Raw genomic sequence first — 13085 nt, 5'->3', positions numbered from 1 at the left:
TAATGATAGACTTATACATCAACAGAATAAAATAGGAAGTCCAGATATAGACCCTTATGAGCTTGGTGTGGTGGCACACACCTGCAATCCCAGGACTAGGGAGGCTGAGGCAGGATAATGATGAGTGTGAAACCAGTTTGGGCTTCTTAGTGAGACCCTGTCAAAAGAAAGAAAGGAAGGGAAGGAAGGGGAGGGAGGGAAGGAAGGAAGGATGGATTATGGAAGGAAGAAAGGGAGAAAGGAAAGAAATCTTTACATTTATGATCAAGTGTTTTTTTAATAAGGATGGCAAGACTATTCAGTGAAGAAACAATAGTATTTCAACAAATGATATAGAGACAACTAGATATCCACGTGAAAAAGAATGACGCTGGACCTCTATACCAAAAATTACTATACACAAAAATTAACTCAAAATGATCATTAGTGCTAAATGTAAGAGCAAAATTGAAACTCTTAGAAGAAAACATAAGGAGTAAACCTTCATAACCTTGCATTAGGTGATGGCTTCTTAAATATGATACCCAAAGCAAAAGGAACCCAAGGAAAAAATAGATGTATTAAAATGCATCAAAATTTTTAACTTTTGTGCTTCAAAGGACAGCATTAAGAAAATGAAAAGACAACCCACAGGATGGAAAAATGGATTTGGCAAATCATATATCTGATAAAGGACTTCCACCTTAAACATGTAAAGCATTCTTGAAAGTCAATGGTAAAAAAGATAAATGATACAACTTAGAAATGGTCAGAACAGGTGTGGTGGTGCACACCTATGATCCCTCCTAGGTATATGTCCAAGAAAACTGAAAACATGTATCCTCACAAAAACCTGCACAAAAATGTTCCTAGTCATAACAGCCCCAAAATGGAAACAACTCAAACGTCTATCAACTAAAGGATGGATAAACAAAACTCGGTATATATACAATGGACTATTATTATCAAACGTTATTTGGCAATAAAAAGGAATGAAGTATTGACACGATATGACATACAGAAATCCTGAAAATTATGCTAAGTAAAAGAAGCCAGCCACAAAGACCACCATTATATGCTTCCACTTTTACAAAATGCCCAGAATAGGCAAATCCACAAAGTAAATTAGTGGTTGTCAGGGACTAGGGAGGGGTTAAAAATAAGAAGTGGCTGTTAATAGGTATAGGGTTTCTTTATGGTGCAATGAAAATGTTCTGGAATTAAATAGTGGAAACGATTGCATAAGTCTTTGATTACTCTAAAAAACCAGTAAGTTACAAACTAAATGAAGTCACTAAAATCACTAAATTAGGAGAATGACTTATATAATATGCAAATTCTATCTCTATAAAGGTTTTTCCTAAGGCCAATATAGCCTTTAGTTTAAACCAAGATGGTGGCAATGAAGATTGACAGAAGCAATCAAATGAAGGCATTTGGAGGAAGTAGAAAGACAGGATTTGGCAATTGATTCATTGTGGAGGGAGGGTGAGAGTGAGAACTAAGGGTGACCCTCAGGCTTCAGGTATTAGTGACAGCATAGTAGACTGGAAAGACTGGTGGGAGGCAGAGGAGAGCACATAATTGGGGATGTGTTGAGTTTGTCAGGGAGACAGTCAAAGAAAGATTTCAAACAAAGAGTTCAATATGCATGTTTAGTGCACATAAGGTCTGAGTTTGAGATATAAATAAGACTGTTGCTGCATAATAAACTGCCATGAAACTCAGTGGCTTTAAAAAAAATGGCTGTTATTGTTCATGAGTTTTTAGGCTGACTAGACAGTTCTTTTTCCCTCAGTTGGGTTCACTCGTGTGACTGTATTCTTGAGTGTGTGGCTTTGTTGATGTTAGCTGGGTTCTTATATAGTTAAAGCTTGGCCTATAGTTAAGTAGAGCCTAAGATGGCCTTGACTGGTATACTGGACTATCCGCCTTGTGATCTCTCATTACCCAGCAGGCTAAAATTAGCAGACAGGAGGAGGGAGAGGAGTAGGAGGAAGAAAGGGAGAGCAGGAGAGAGGGAGAGAGAGTGAGCAAAAGCACACAGGCCCTTTTTGGTCTAGATTTGCAGAGGCACATTACCACCACTACCACACTCTGCTAGCCAACACACACCTTCAAGGCAGCTAGCATTCAAGGATGGAGGAAATGGAGGGCATCTTTTGATAGAAGCTGCAAAGTCACGTTACCAAAAGCATGGATGCATGGAGGTTATTAACCATTGATGGGTCCATCGATACAAGCAGTATACCAAAAGGATTAGCCACACGTGCCCATCCACTGATTAACTACTGTGGGCTTTGGGTGGGCAGAAAGCAGCCAGAATTCTCTCTCAGAAACCCTTTGGTTCCCAAGGGGGTTGTTATTCTGGACACATCAATGACTACCACAAACACTTTATATCACATACTATGATATGTTCCAGATACATTAAAAAGCTAAATCACTTAAAATACTAGAACACACAGCCACTATGTTTGTATCTTTACGGGAAAGATGTCTATAAAGAAGTCTAAAAGGGAAAAACATAAAAATGGTAAAATGGATATGTCATAATAATAGAAATATAGTTAAGTTTTTAAAATCTCAACTTACCAAAATTTCTATGATATAACTATGCTACTTTTACATTTTAAAAAAGTTTTCAAATTTTGTAGGGCTGGCAGAGTGGCTCAAGTGGTAGAGCGCCTGCCTAGCAAGCATGAGGCCCTGAGTTCAAACCCCAGTACTGTCAAAAAAAATTAGTGTGGTTTCAAAGTAGGAATAAAGTACTGTCTCAATCTTAAACAATGATTTCCTATTTGCTGAATTAATATAAGAAATTACAATGGAAAGCATTGAAACATAGAAAAACTATGCAAAAAATTTATTATATGAACAAAATTAAAAGAAAAAGGAGCTGGAGGCATGGCTCAAGCAGTAGAGCACCTGCCTAGCAAGCTTGAAGCCCTGAGTTCAAAGCCCAGTACTGCCAAAAAAAAGAGAAAGGAAATCAAATTCATCATTGTTACACACTACATGTGCTGAATGATATAAGCTTATTAATTTAAAATGTCAGCCATCTATTAAAAGTGGAAAAAGTAATATTAAAAAAAAAATTGATTTTCAACAAGGGTCCCAAGGTGACTCAATGGGAAATGACAATTTTTCAACAAATAGCTCTAGAACTATTATGTATAGTTTCATTATGTATAGGCATAATGAAAAATAAACAATATGAATAATAATAAAAAGAAAAATAAAGAAAAATAAACAGATCTTTACTCTTACCTTACACCAAAACAATTAACTCAAAATAGTGGCCACACATGATGGCACATACCTGTAATCCCAGAACTCAAGAGGCAGAGGCAGGAGGATCACAAGTTCAAGGCCAGCTCAGGCTACATAGTGAATTCCAGGCCAGTCTGACCTACATAGCATGACTCTGTCTCAAAAACAAACAAAAAGACTCAAATAACTAACCTAAATGTAAGAACTAAAACTTCTAGAAAACAGCATGGAATAACGTTAGTATTTTTGGGGTCAGACAAAGATTTCTGAAATAAGGCACAAAAATTATCAACTATAAAATAAAAAACTTCTAAATTTCTTCAAAAGTCACTGTTACAAGACTGGTGCATGGCTCAAATGGTAGAGTGCTTACCTGGCAAGCATGAGGCCCTGAGTTCTATCCCCGGAACAAAAAATAAATAAAAGTCACTGTTAGAAAAATGAAAAGCCAAGCCATTCTTTCTGGGAGAAAATAGTTCCAAAACATATCTAACAAAGGGCTGGTATGAGCAACATAAAGAATTGTGACAACTCAGTGAGAAGACACCCAAATGCTGGCAGATTTCACCAATGACTTTCACAAAGATCTACAGATGGCAGGCATAAAACAGAGCTCAGCATTGTGGTAAACAGCTTCTGAGCTGACCACCAATGACCCCCACTTCCTGGCACTCAGACCACAGTCCCCTCTCCTAGAGTAGAGGCTGGACCTGAGCCCTTTCCAATGAACAGAAAGTGATGGGATGCAGCTTCAGAGACTGGGTACAGAGAGATAGGGGCTTCCATCTTGGGTTCTCTTTCTTTCTCAGATCACCCGTCACCATGTTGTGATGATCTTTGGGCAGCCTACGTAGAAGGCTACATGATGAAGAACTGAGGTCGCCAACAACCATGTCATAAGTGAGTTGGAAGTGGATTATTGAGATGACTGTAGCCCTCATCAACCAACTTGACTTCAACCTCAGTTGAGACCCTTAGCTAGCCACCAGCTAAGCCATCCCCAGATTTCTAACCCACAGAAACTGTGAGATAATAAATGTATGTTGTTTTAAGTCAGTAATTTGGGGATAATTTGTTACACAGCAATAGATAACATATTAGCAGTTATGAGGGAAATGCAAATTAAAGCTACAGTGTGATAGAACTCTCTAAAATGGGTAAAATTAAAAAGATTGAACATGTTGAATGCAGGTAAAGAGGTAGAGCAAATGAAACTCTTGTGTACTGCTTGTGGAAATGAAGCAAATACAGATATGTGAAAAACAACCTGGCAGCTTCTTTAAAATTTATACATACACCTATCATATACTCCAGATAGCCTTCTCTTAGGTATTTTACCCAAGAAAAATAAAAACAAATGTATACACAAAGACACAAATATTCATAGCAGCTTCAGTTATAGTAGTCAAAAATAGAAACAACCAGAAAGTAAAAGGGCAAATTGTAGTGTATTCATAAATGGAATACAATTTAGTGATTAAAAAAAGGAATAACCATTGAGGAATGTCAGAATAGTTAAGACTAAGTGAAAGTAATAAGATAGGGTCGGGCATGGATGCACACGTCTGTAATCTTAGCTAGTTGGGAGACAGAGGTAGGGAGATCTCAGCCTGGGCAAAATCAAAGACCCTATCTAAAAAGCAAACTAAAAGCTAAAGGATTGGGGGGTATGGCTCAAGTGGTAAAGTCAAGCATGGGGCCCTGAGTTCAATCCCCAATATAGCCCAAAAAAGTAGTTAAGACAAAAAGACTATACTGCATTATTTCACCTTTATAAAATTTTGTGAAATGCAGACTCACCCATAGTGACATGCAGTGGATCAATGATTGCTTACAGATAATGAAGGGAGATGATTTGGTCACAAAAGGGCATGAGGAGACCCTTAGGAGTGATAGATACATTAACTTTCTTGATTAGTGAGTTGCAAGATGTATTTGGAGACAATCTGGTAGCACTACACCAAGAGCTATAAAAATGTTTGTGGCTCTATAAATCTTGCTCTTAGAAATTTGTCTTAAGGGTATTTCAAAAGAAATGCAAAGCTCTTTCTACACATTCTTGGCAGCATTACCTATATCAAAGATACTGGAAATTACCTAATTGCCCAGCTACCAGGAGAGGGCTAAATCAACATTCGACAATTTCATTCACAATTACAGATGAAAAAGAAGTGAGGAGCAGCATGTAACTATGTTTACAAAATAATGCAGATGCACCATGTACAAAGACCACAGAATTGAACATACATTATGGTTACACTTATGCAAACATACTTGCTCTGTATATGCAGAAGAACACAGAGGAGAAAACACAGAGAACAGGAAAACCTAGTAGATGAATGACAGGTAATTGGCATGAGGGGGACATTTTTCTTCTTGGTTTGTCTCCTGTAAAGTTACAATGTTTTCATAACAGTTTTTAAAATGTCTTCTTGTTGGTTTTGGCTCAGTCTCCCAACCTGGGGATTACTGCATGTCTTGGGTCTGTTAGTTACCAGCATCAGCACCTCCACGTGGTCAGCCACAAGTCCGTCTTCTGTGTCTTCTAAGTTGTTGATAAAATGCTGACCAGGCCTACACTGCTATGAGAAGGACACTCCAATGCTTCTCTTGGTGGAAATCCTCCATTTCTATTCACCTGTTTAGGTTGTTTCAATATCATGAACAACAAATTCTAGAAACCCAGTTCCCAAGGAAGGAGCACTAGGCTTGCATCAGCAAAGTGAATCTGGGGAAAGAGGTGGAGCTGCTAACCTGCTCACTTACTGGGCAAAGCTGATGTCAATCATCTTTGACCAGCAAATGCCCAGATGATGAGGTGTGCCACAAACCAGATATAAAAATACAGTGCTTGAAAAGGGAAGTGACAGAAGCCTGATTAATGCCTTTTGGAAGGCATTAATGTCATTCCTTCAATAGCTAATTACTAAGCCTCTGCTTGTGTAAGATAGGCTTACAGGGGACACTCCAGCCTACTAGCACACTCATGCCTACATGGCAGCTAACTGATGACATTTCCCAAGGCTTGGCAACTCGACCTCTGGGACATTTCCAAAGAGATTTTTTTCTCTCCTTCTTCTCACTTCTCTCCATCCCCACAACCCTTGCATAACTCCAAGGCTTTACTACGGTGTTAGTCTACTGACCCAGAGCCAACTTCCAGCAGGCCAGTGGTTCCACCATCTGGGGAAAGTCTGGCCTGGCTAAGGCTCAGCGAGGGTAAGCCTTTCCTTGCCCATGGATTATGTTCAGATGCAGTCCCGCAGTCCCCTGGAGGCCTCCCTGCTGGCTGGCGAACGTCATGAGCATGTGGATGTCTTCAGGATTGAAACTATGCATCTGAACCCATGGAAGCTGGGACCCAGCCCAATGCCGAAGCTTTCCCTATCATCCTGCCAAAGGGTTGGGCCAGATCTGCCCAGGCAGAGGCTGGAGCAACATGCAGATCCAAATCCCTAAGCTTTCAGAACACGGGGGAGAGAGACCGCCACTGAGACCGTCATACCCCACCCCAGCAGGACCATGTTATCCAAACTGCCTCTCTAAAACAATTTCTTATTAGATCCCAGGATTATCCCAGAGTCCCCCACACCTGAACCTAGGGTAGGAGACGCTGTCCATCTGAATCTTCCCTCATGCCTGTTTATCACCTGTGAGGCACCTGCTGCCGGGCTCCTTTGGGCTCCTGGGCAGTGTCCCACTTGCCTATCTTTCCAGTTACCTTGACCTCAAAATCCAGTGCACTGCAGGTTCTCCTGGATGAACCCCAGTACCCAGTCACAGTGACAGATCTGTGACTTGCCCCCAGGTCTCCTGATACACTAGTGTAGTTAAGTACGTGAAGTGGTTAAAGCAGCGTTTGCAAACAGAAGAGTTGCGTGTGCGTGCTCAATATTAATAACCTCAGACAGGCGTGGTGGGTGGTACATGCCTGTAATACTAGCTACTTGAGAGATGAGGGAGGAGGATCTTGCGTTCAAGGCCAGCTCAGGCAAAGTTAGCAAGTGCCTATCTCAAAAACAAAATATACAGCAAGTATGCGGTTCATGCCTGTAATTCCAACTACTCAGGAAACAGACTGGGAAGATTGCAGTTCCAGGCCAATCCTGGCAAAAAGTTTCCAAGACCACATCCCAACCAATAAAAGTGGACATGGTGCATGCCTGTTATCTCAGCTATGCAGGAGGCATAGATAGGAGGGTTGTGGGGCAGGACCACCCAGGCAAAAATATGAGACCCTATCCAAAAAAATAACTAAAGCAAAAGGGTTGGAGGCATGACCCAAGTGGTAGAGGGCTTGCCTAGCACTGGGTTCAAACCTCAGTACTGTGTGCTCTGTGTGTGTGTGTGTGTGTGTGTGTGTGTGTGTGTGTGTGTGTTCACATTCCCTTATAACATTAGAATTATCTCCACTTTATAGATTGAAAATGACTGACACAAGGTTGCCCAGCTAGGAAGAGGCAGAGACAGGCCCTGTCCTAAGACAGGCTCTGAGGCGCCTGCCTCAGGCTGTGGGTGCTGAAAAACAGGAGCTGGTGACCTGGGTGCCCAGAGGCATGAACCCACATTTTCAATTCTCAGTCTGGAAAGGCCGGTGGTCTCCCCTCCTCAGTTCAAATGTCTCCTCTTGCAAGTAGTCCTCCATGATCTACCAGAGTAAGTCAAACCTCCCCTCTTTGAGCCTGTTCCTGCTTGTTTGAATTTTAGTTCTTGTCACATGTTTGGTGGGGTAATTATTTGGTTATGTGACTGTCTCTGGGCTACCATTGAGGTTGGGTGGCCTCAGGCTTCAGAAAAGGAAGATTAAGGAAGAGAGATGGGATGGAAAGGGATAGGATTATATAGGGAGGACCCTGACTGCCAGGCCCAGAAAAGTGCACTTGATCTTGCCAGTGGATGATGGGGAACAGTGAGGTCCTTCCAGCAGCCAAATGATCTGGGTTTGTGCAGAGACGGAGTGTCTGCTGGAGAGGACAGTTCAGAGCCTTAGATATGTTGAGAAAGCTGGTATTCTGCAACCTAGTGGCCCTCCCCTCCCCAGGCCTGTTATGCGAAGCCTGGAAACAAGGACCAGAAAGGCCCTGGGCAGAAAGATAGATTTTTCGGTGAGAAATAAGACACACACTCTCAGAACTCCAGAGAAAGAGACAAAAACCAAACAAAACACTCAAAAGTACCCTCTGGCAGCCCTTGGGAGTTCGTGACTCAAATGTCCTCCAGCTTCCCCATGCCATCGCCTGCCTCAGGCTGTGGGTTCTGAGTGGCCAACCAGGGAGGCTAGTGTGGACCCTGGCCTCTCCTCAGGTACTGGGACTGAGCTGCTGGGAGCCTCCCTGGCCAAGGGAGCACCAGCAAGGAGGCGTCCAGGATCCAATCTGAGGCTAGCCTCAGAAGAGGGACAAGTCACAGTCTCTTTTCTCTGGCGATTGAACTAAAATTCAGCCTCTTGGGCAACGCTCATTTGAAGGGGGGAAGGACAGTAATTGCTGTCCCTTTTGAGGACTGTCTTAAAAACAGGGACTCTCTTCCCCGAAATGAGTACCCACAGTCTCCGTGCAAATTCTGCCTCTCACAGAGCTTGGTTTCAATCCTAGAAACCCAGAGGCCTGTCCCTGGGCACTTATTCTGAGCCCAGAATCCCAGAGTCTAACCAACATGCGCCTTCCAGCCAAGCTGAAAAAAACCGCAGGGTTTCTCGCTGCCACTCCCGCCCCGTATCACGGCTTTCTCAGCAGTGTCCAATGTCACATCCTGCTCTTTCCGCCCGATGGCCCTCAGCTCGCTTGCTCTGTGCGGTGTGAGCGCGCTGAAGGACGCGTTTGATGCCCCGCGCTCCTCTGTCCTTGGTGGGAACGCTCACCCAGCTCAGTGGAAAGCGTGGAAAGCTAACCTGGGAGCAGGGGTAGGGTTGAGACCCGGCTCTGCCACCGATGCCGACTCCACTGTGCGTGGTGAGAAAAGTCCGCGCGCTCTGGAGCCCCGGCTTCCCCTTCTCCACCGCGCTGCGAACTCCCGGCTCCTGCGCTCCGGCTCTGAGTCCGCGGAGTGCCCCGAACCAGGGCTGGTGTGGGCAGCTTTGGAAGAGGGCTCAGGGCAGGGGTTGGTAGAACCTTGACGGGCTTCCTTCAGGTAAACCGGAATGCTGGTGGTGGGGTCCAAGCAAACCAGGAGGTAGGAAGCAGGGGGCTCCTCTCTCTGCCCTGTGTCCCATGCTTGGGGTGACGATATTTCTGTTTACAGTGTTTAAGGGAACCAGCGGCAAGAAAGTGTTTCCGACTGTCCGGGCCATTCTGGGAGCCTAAAGAGTTCGTGCCCGCTAGCCAGAGGCCACGGAGACCTGAAATCCCAGGTAAGCCACGGAAAATGTTTTACTTAATCAACCCCTACTTCTTACACGGGGACATCTCATGTGGGCTCATGCGCGCCGCAGGCTTGAATTTTTCCCAGCGCCTTGTCTTTTCCACATTCAGGTTTCTTCCTAAAAACAAAATAAAAGAAACCGATCGCAGATTGGCCATGCACCCTAAGCCTATCTTACCAACTCCGTGGAAGAAAGGGGACTGATGAAGTATCTCCCACTTCTCAGAAGGAAAAAAATTAGGCCTCCAAAGGGCCAAGGATGGCTCAAAGTCACTGGGCCTGTTATCATCAATCTGAATTTGGAATTCTCACAAGTTGCTGTCTGTGGACAGACTTCCCCGTGGTCGCTGGGGCAGAGGATCCCACAGGCCCCGTTTGTGTCTTGCTCTGATGCTCTCTGGGGCCATACAGCCTGGTGACCCTAACAGATTGTCCTAAAGTAACCCAAGTGAGCCAGGAGAGCTGTTTCCCTCTCAGCCCTCCTCTCCAAAGAAAGAAAAAACAGCCAGCCCTTTCCAGGACCTGGGCCCAGTCTCCTTCCAACTCTAATTTCCAAGATTTTCTTAAGTGGAAGAGCTGGTTACCTTTGCATCCACATGCAGGGAGGGTTACACACCCTCCCAAGGTGATTCAAGACAGGGAAAGCAGTTGTTACAGAAGAGCTTTCAAGTTTTCTACAGAGCCCCAGTAACAACCCCGCACACACAACCAAAAAATGAACATAAAGTGACTTGTGATAGGGCAAGGGGTGCTGGGAATATTCTGGGCTGAACACAGGAGGGAAGCAGTTGGAAATTATCTGGCCCACCCACAGCCGGAAAAACCCCACTTGATTGCCAAGGGGCTGGAACCCACACTCCCTAGCTTTCAAAGGATTCTCAATGACGTGTGTGATCCCACACCATTAATAGCAGAAGATTTGATCATGACCGCCCCTCCTCTACTCAGGAAACTGAGAAGGAAGCAAAGGGAAGATAAAGTAAATGCCCTGGCACCGAAGGGATTTGATCCAAACGGGTAAACTCGTGACCCAGTGTTCATCAAATCATTCAATCTGAATTTCACATCATGGAGTCACAGAGTTTTCAAAGTACAGAATTTTGAAATGTGTTGTTTGATTACAACATTTATGTAAGGAATCTTACTGGTCCTTTCTCCATGAATATCTTAGAATCACGTGTTTATTTTGTTTTGTAGTACTGGAGATGGCTCACCACGGCCTGGTCCATGCCAGGCAACGCTAAATCTCTAAGGCCAAGTCTTCATCTGGAGCAGAAGTGTTGCTGAGGAGCAACAAAGTTTGAGAGAAAGGAATCAGAATTCTAGAAACGAGGCCACCAGACATCAAGGATCAGAAAATCCTGGTGAAGACATGGGAGCTTTTTGGCACAGTCCTTGAGCTTGAAAGGAGAAAAATCATAAAGTACGGGACTGATCGTTAAAGCATACGGTACAAATGTTAGAATCACAGGAGTAAGATTCTTTGAGCTACAAAACTCAAGTGTTGAGATAAAGGGAGTCTGGGTTTACAGGACCCAAATCTTCCAGACATTCACAGGCAGGAATTCAAACTAAACAACATATACCTTAGAGCTGAAGAGGAAAAAAAATACCTACAGCTGGAGAAGTGGCAGCTCTCAGTAGCGGCATCTAGTTTCAGGTGCAAAGCCTGTAGTCGGAACATCTTAATATAGAATAGGCATTTAGACTTTCACCAGGAGCTCAGAGCCACAGGAACAGATAACCAAAGTCAAAGAACTTCACAGAATCGTGTTCCTTGACTTATGGAATCATGTTAAGATGATGGTCTAGAATTTAAAATCTAGAAATCCAAATCTCAGAATCTTGGAAGTATAGAGAACCAAATAATCCGTATTAAAAGGTCCCAATGATATAATTCGGTTAAATTTTTTGTTTTTAATTTCCCCTTTGGAAAAAAACGAAACAGAATGAAACCTGGATTTTCATTCTTCCTATTTTTAGAAGAAGGAACCTGGTTGGGGTGAGGGTTTGTTTAGCAAGTGTAAGCCCCTCTGCATTCATTAGGGCCCCTCCGCTCGGAAAGGTCGTCAGCAAAACCGCACGACTGCTTCCACACACCTGGATCAGCAGAGTGAGGATCTAGGCTCTTTGCCTCTTTCTTCTGAAGGCAGCTGCCTAAAGCTCACTGAAGAACTCGACTAAAACCCCAGAAGGCGGAAGGGACCATCCATTTCAAGCCAGAACCCTCCGCTGGAGATCTCTGGCGCTCCCAAGGCACCCACAGTCCCCCGGGAAAGCTTTGTCCTTGGCTGGAGCCTAGGAGCCTCTTCTGGGCCAGGAATTCTAAGGGTTGGGGCGGGAGAGGGGGGTTGAGCAGCGTGGAGAAACGCACATGCCCTGAGGCCCTTGGAGAGAAAGGGACAAACTCAGAAAAGTGGTCACAAGTGAACCCAGGCCAAAGAGGCTGCGCTAGGAGTCCCAGGCTAGTACCAAGTCCTGCCTGGGGATGACCGCAAACCCCATAAGAAATCAGACACCAGAGAAGCAAACGAAGCAAACCGGTCCCAAATGCCTCACCCCTTCCCTGAGAGGCGCGCCCCCCTCCTTGCAGTAACTGCCCCTACCTCTGTACTCCCGGTTGCAAGAGATGGATGCTAGCCTGCCCGGGCAGTGTGCGAACTGCCTGAAACCCTCCCTGGCCCCGGGGAGGTGGAGGAAAAGGTGACCGCGAGAGGACCGGAGCTTACCCTTCATCGTCTTTAAATCGTGCACCATCTCCATCACATAGAGATGGGTCCGAGCCTCTCAAACAAGAGTGCTTTCCCTAATATCCGCAACGAAAGGGCTCTTGAGACCCGAATCTGTGCAGTCGAGAAACTTGGGGTCCAAAAAAAAGGACCCAGAAAGGGAAAGCGACCACCTCTGGCACACAGCTAGGAAGTGCTGCCCTAAAACGGACGCAGGTTGCAGGCTCCTCTAAACGGAGAAGTTGTGGCGGGGTCATGGCAGGTTACCTCTCTTTCGGGACTGGAAATCCTCGTCTGAAAGAGGGGACTGGACTGGGGAGTGGGGAGGGAACCCGTGACCTGCATTTGGAAATCACCGTGAAATGCCTGGGGAGCCAGTCATTCGGGACTTCTCCTAGTCCTCCACCCCACAATAACCAACATCCCTTCCCCCCGCCTGGCCAATTCCCATCCTTTCAGAACACAAAAGTAAAGCGAGCCCGTCCTTTCACCTGGGAGTCCCAGTCTTTGGCAGAGGTGGAAAAGATCCGAAGACGCTGAATTAGGAAGTGAGATCTCCCGAGCAGATCCCAGGAACTGTCCTGGCCTCAGTCTCCCCGTTGGCGTGCAGAGGGGAGCACTCTCCAGCATCTCCAAGATCCTCCCTGCTCTGACATTTCTGGGGCTCCCGCTGCGCCGCCACAGCTGCTCCCACCTGGGGAGGTGCGCCCGAGGCTGGGGGGCGGGCAGCAGAGGGGGCGGGCG

The 13085-nt window shown here is 45.1% G+C and overlaps 1 non-coding gene across 1 annotated transcript; it reads left to right on the top strand.

Moving 5' to 3' along the window:
• Positions 1 to 2640: 2640 nt before the first annotated feature.
• On the top strand, positions 2641 to 2713 carry Trnaa-agc (transfer RNA alanine (anticodon AGC)). The gene has a single exon. It is a non-coding gene; the product is annotated as a tRNA-Ala (tRNA).
• The last annotated feature ends 10372 nt before the right edge of the window (positions 2714 to 13085 follow it).

The sequence above is a fragment of the Castor canadensis genome, chromosome 13, assembly GCF_047511655.1.
Source record: "Castor canadensis chromosome 13, mCasCan1.hap1v2, whole genome shotgun sequence".
In the NCBI taxonomy this organism is placed as follows: domain Eukaryota; kingdom Metazoa; phylum Chordata; class Mammalia; order Rodentia; family Castoridae; genus Castor; species Castor canadensis.
Note: the sequence above shows the minus strand (reverse complement) of the source record. Positions and strands in the feature narration are given on the sequence as shown.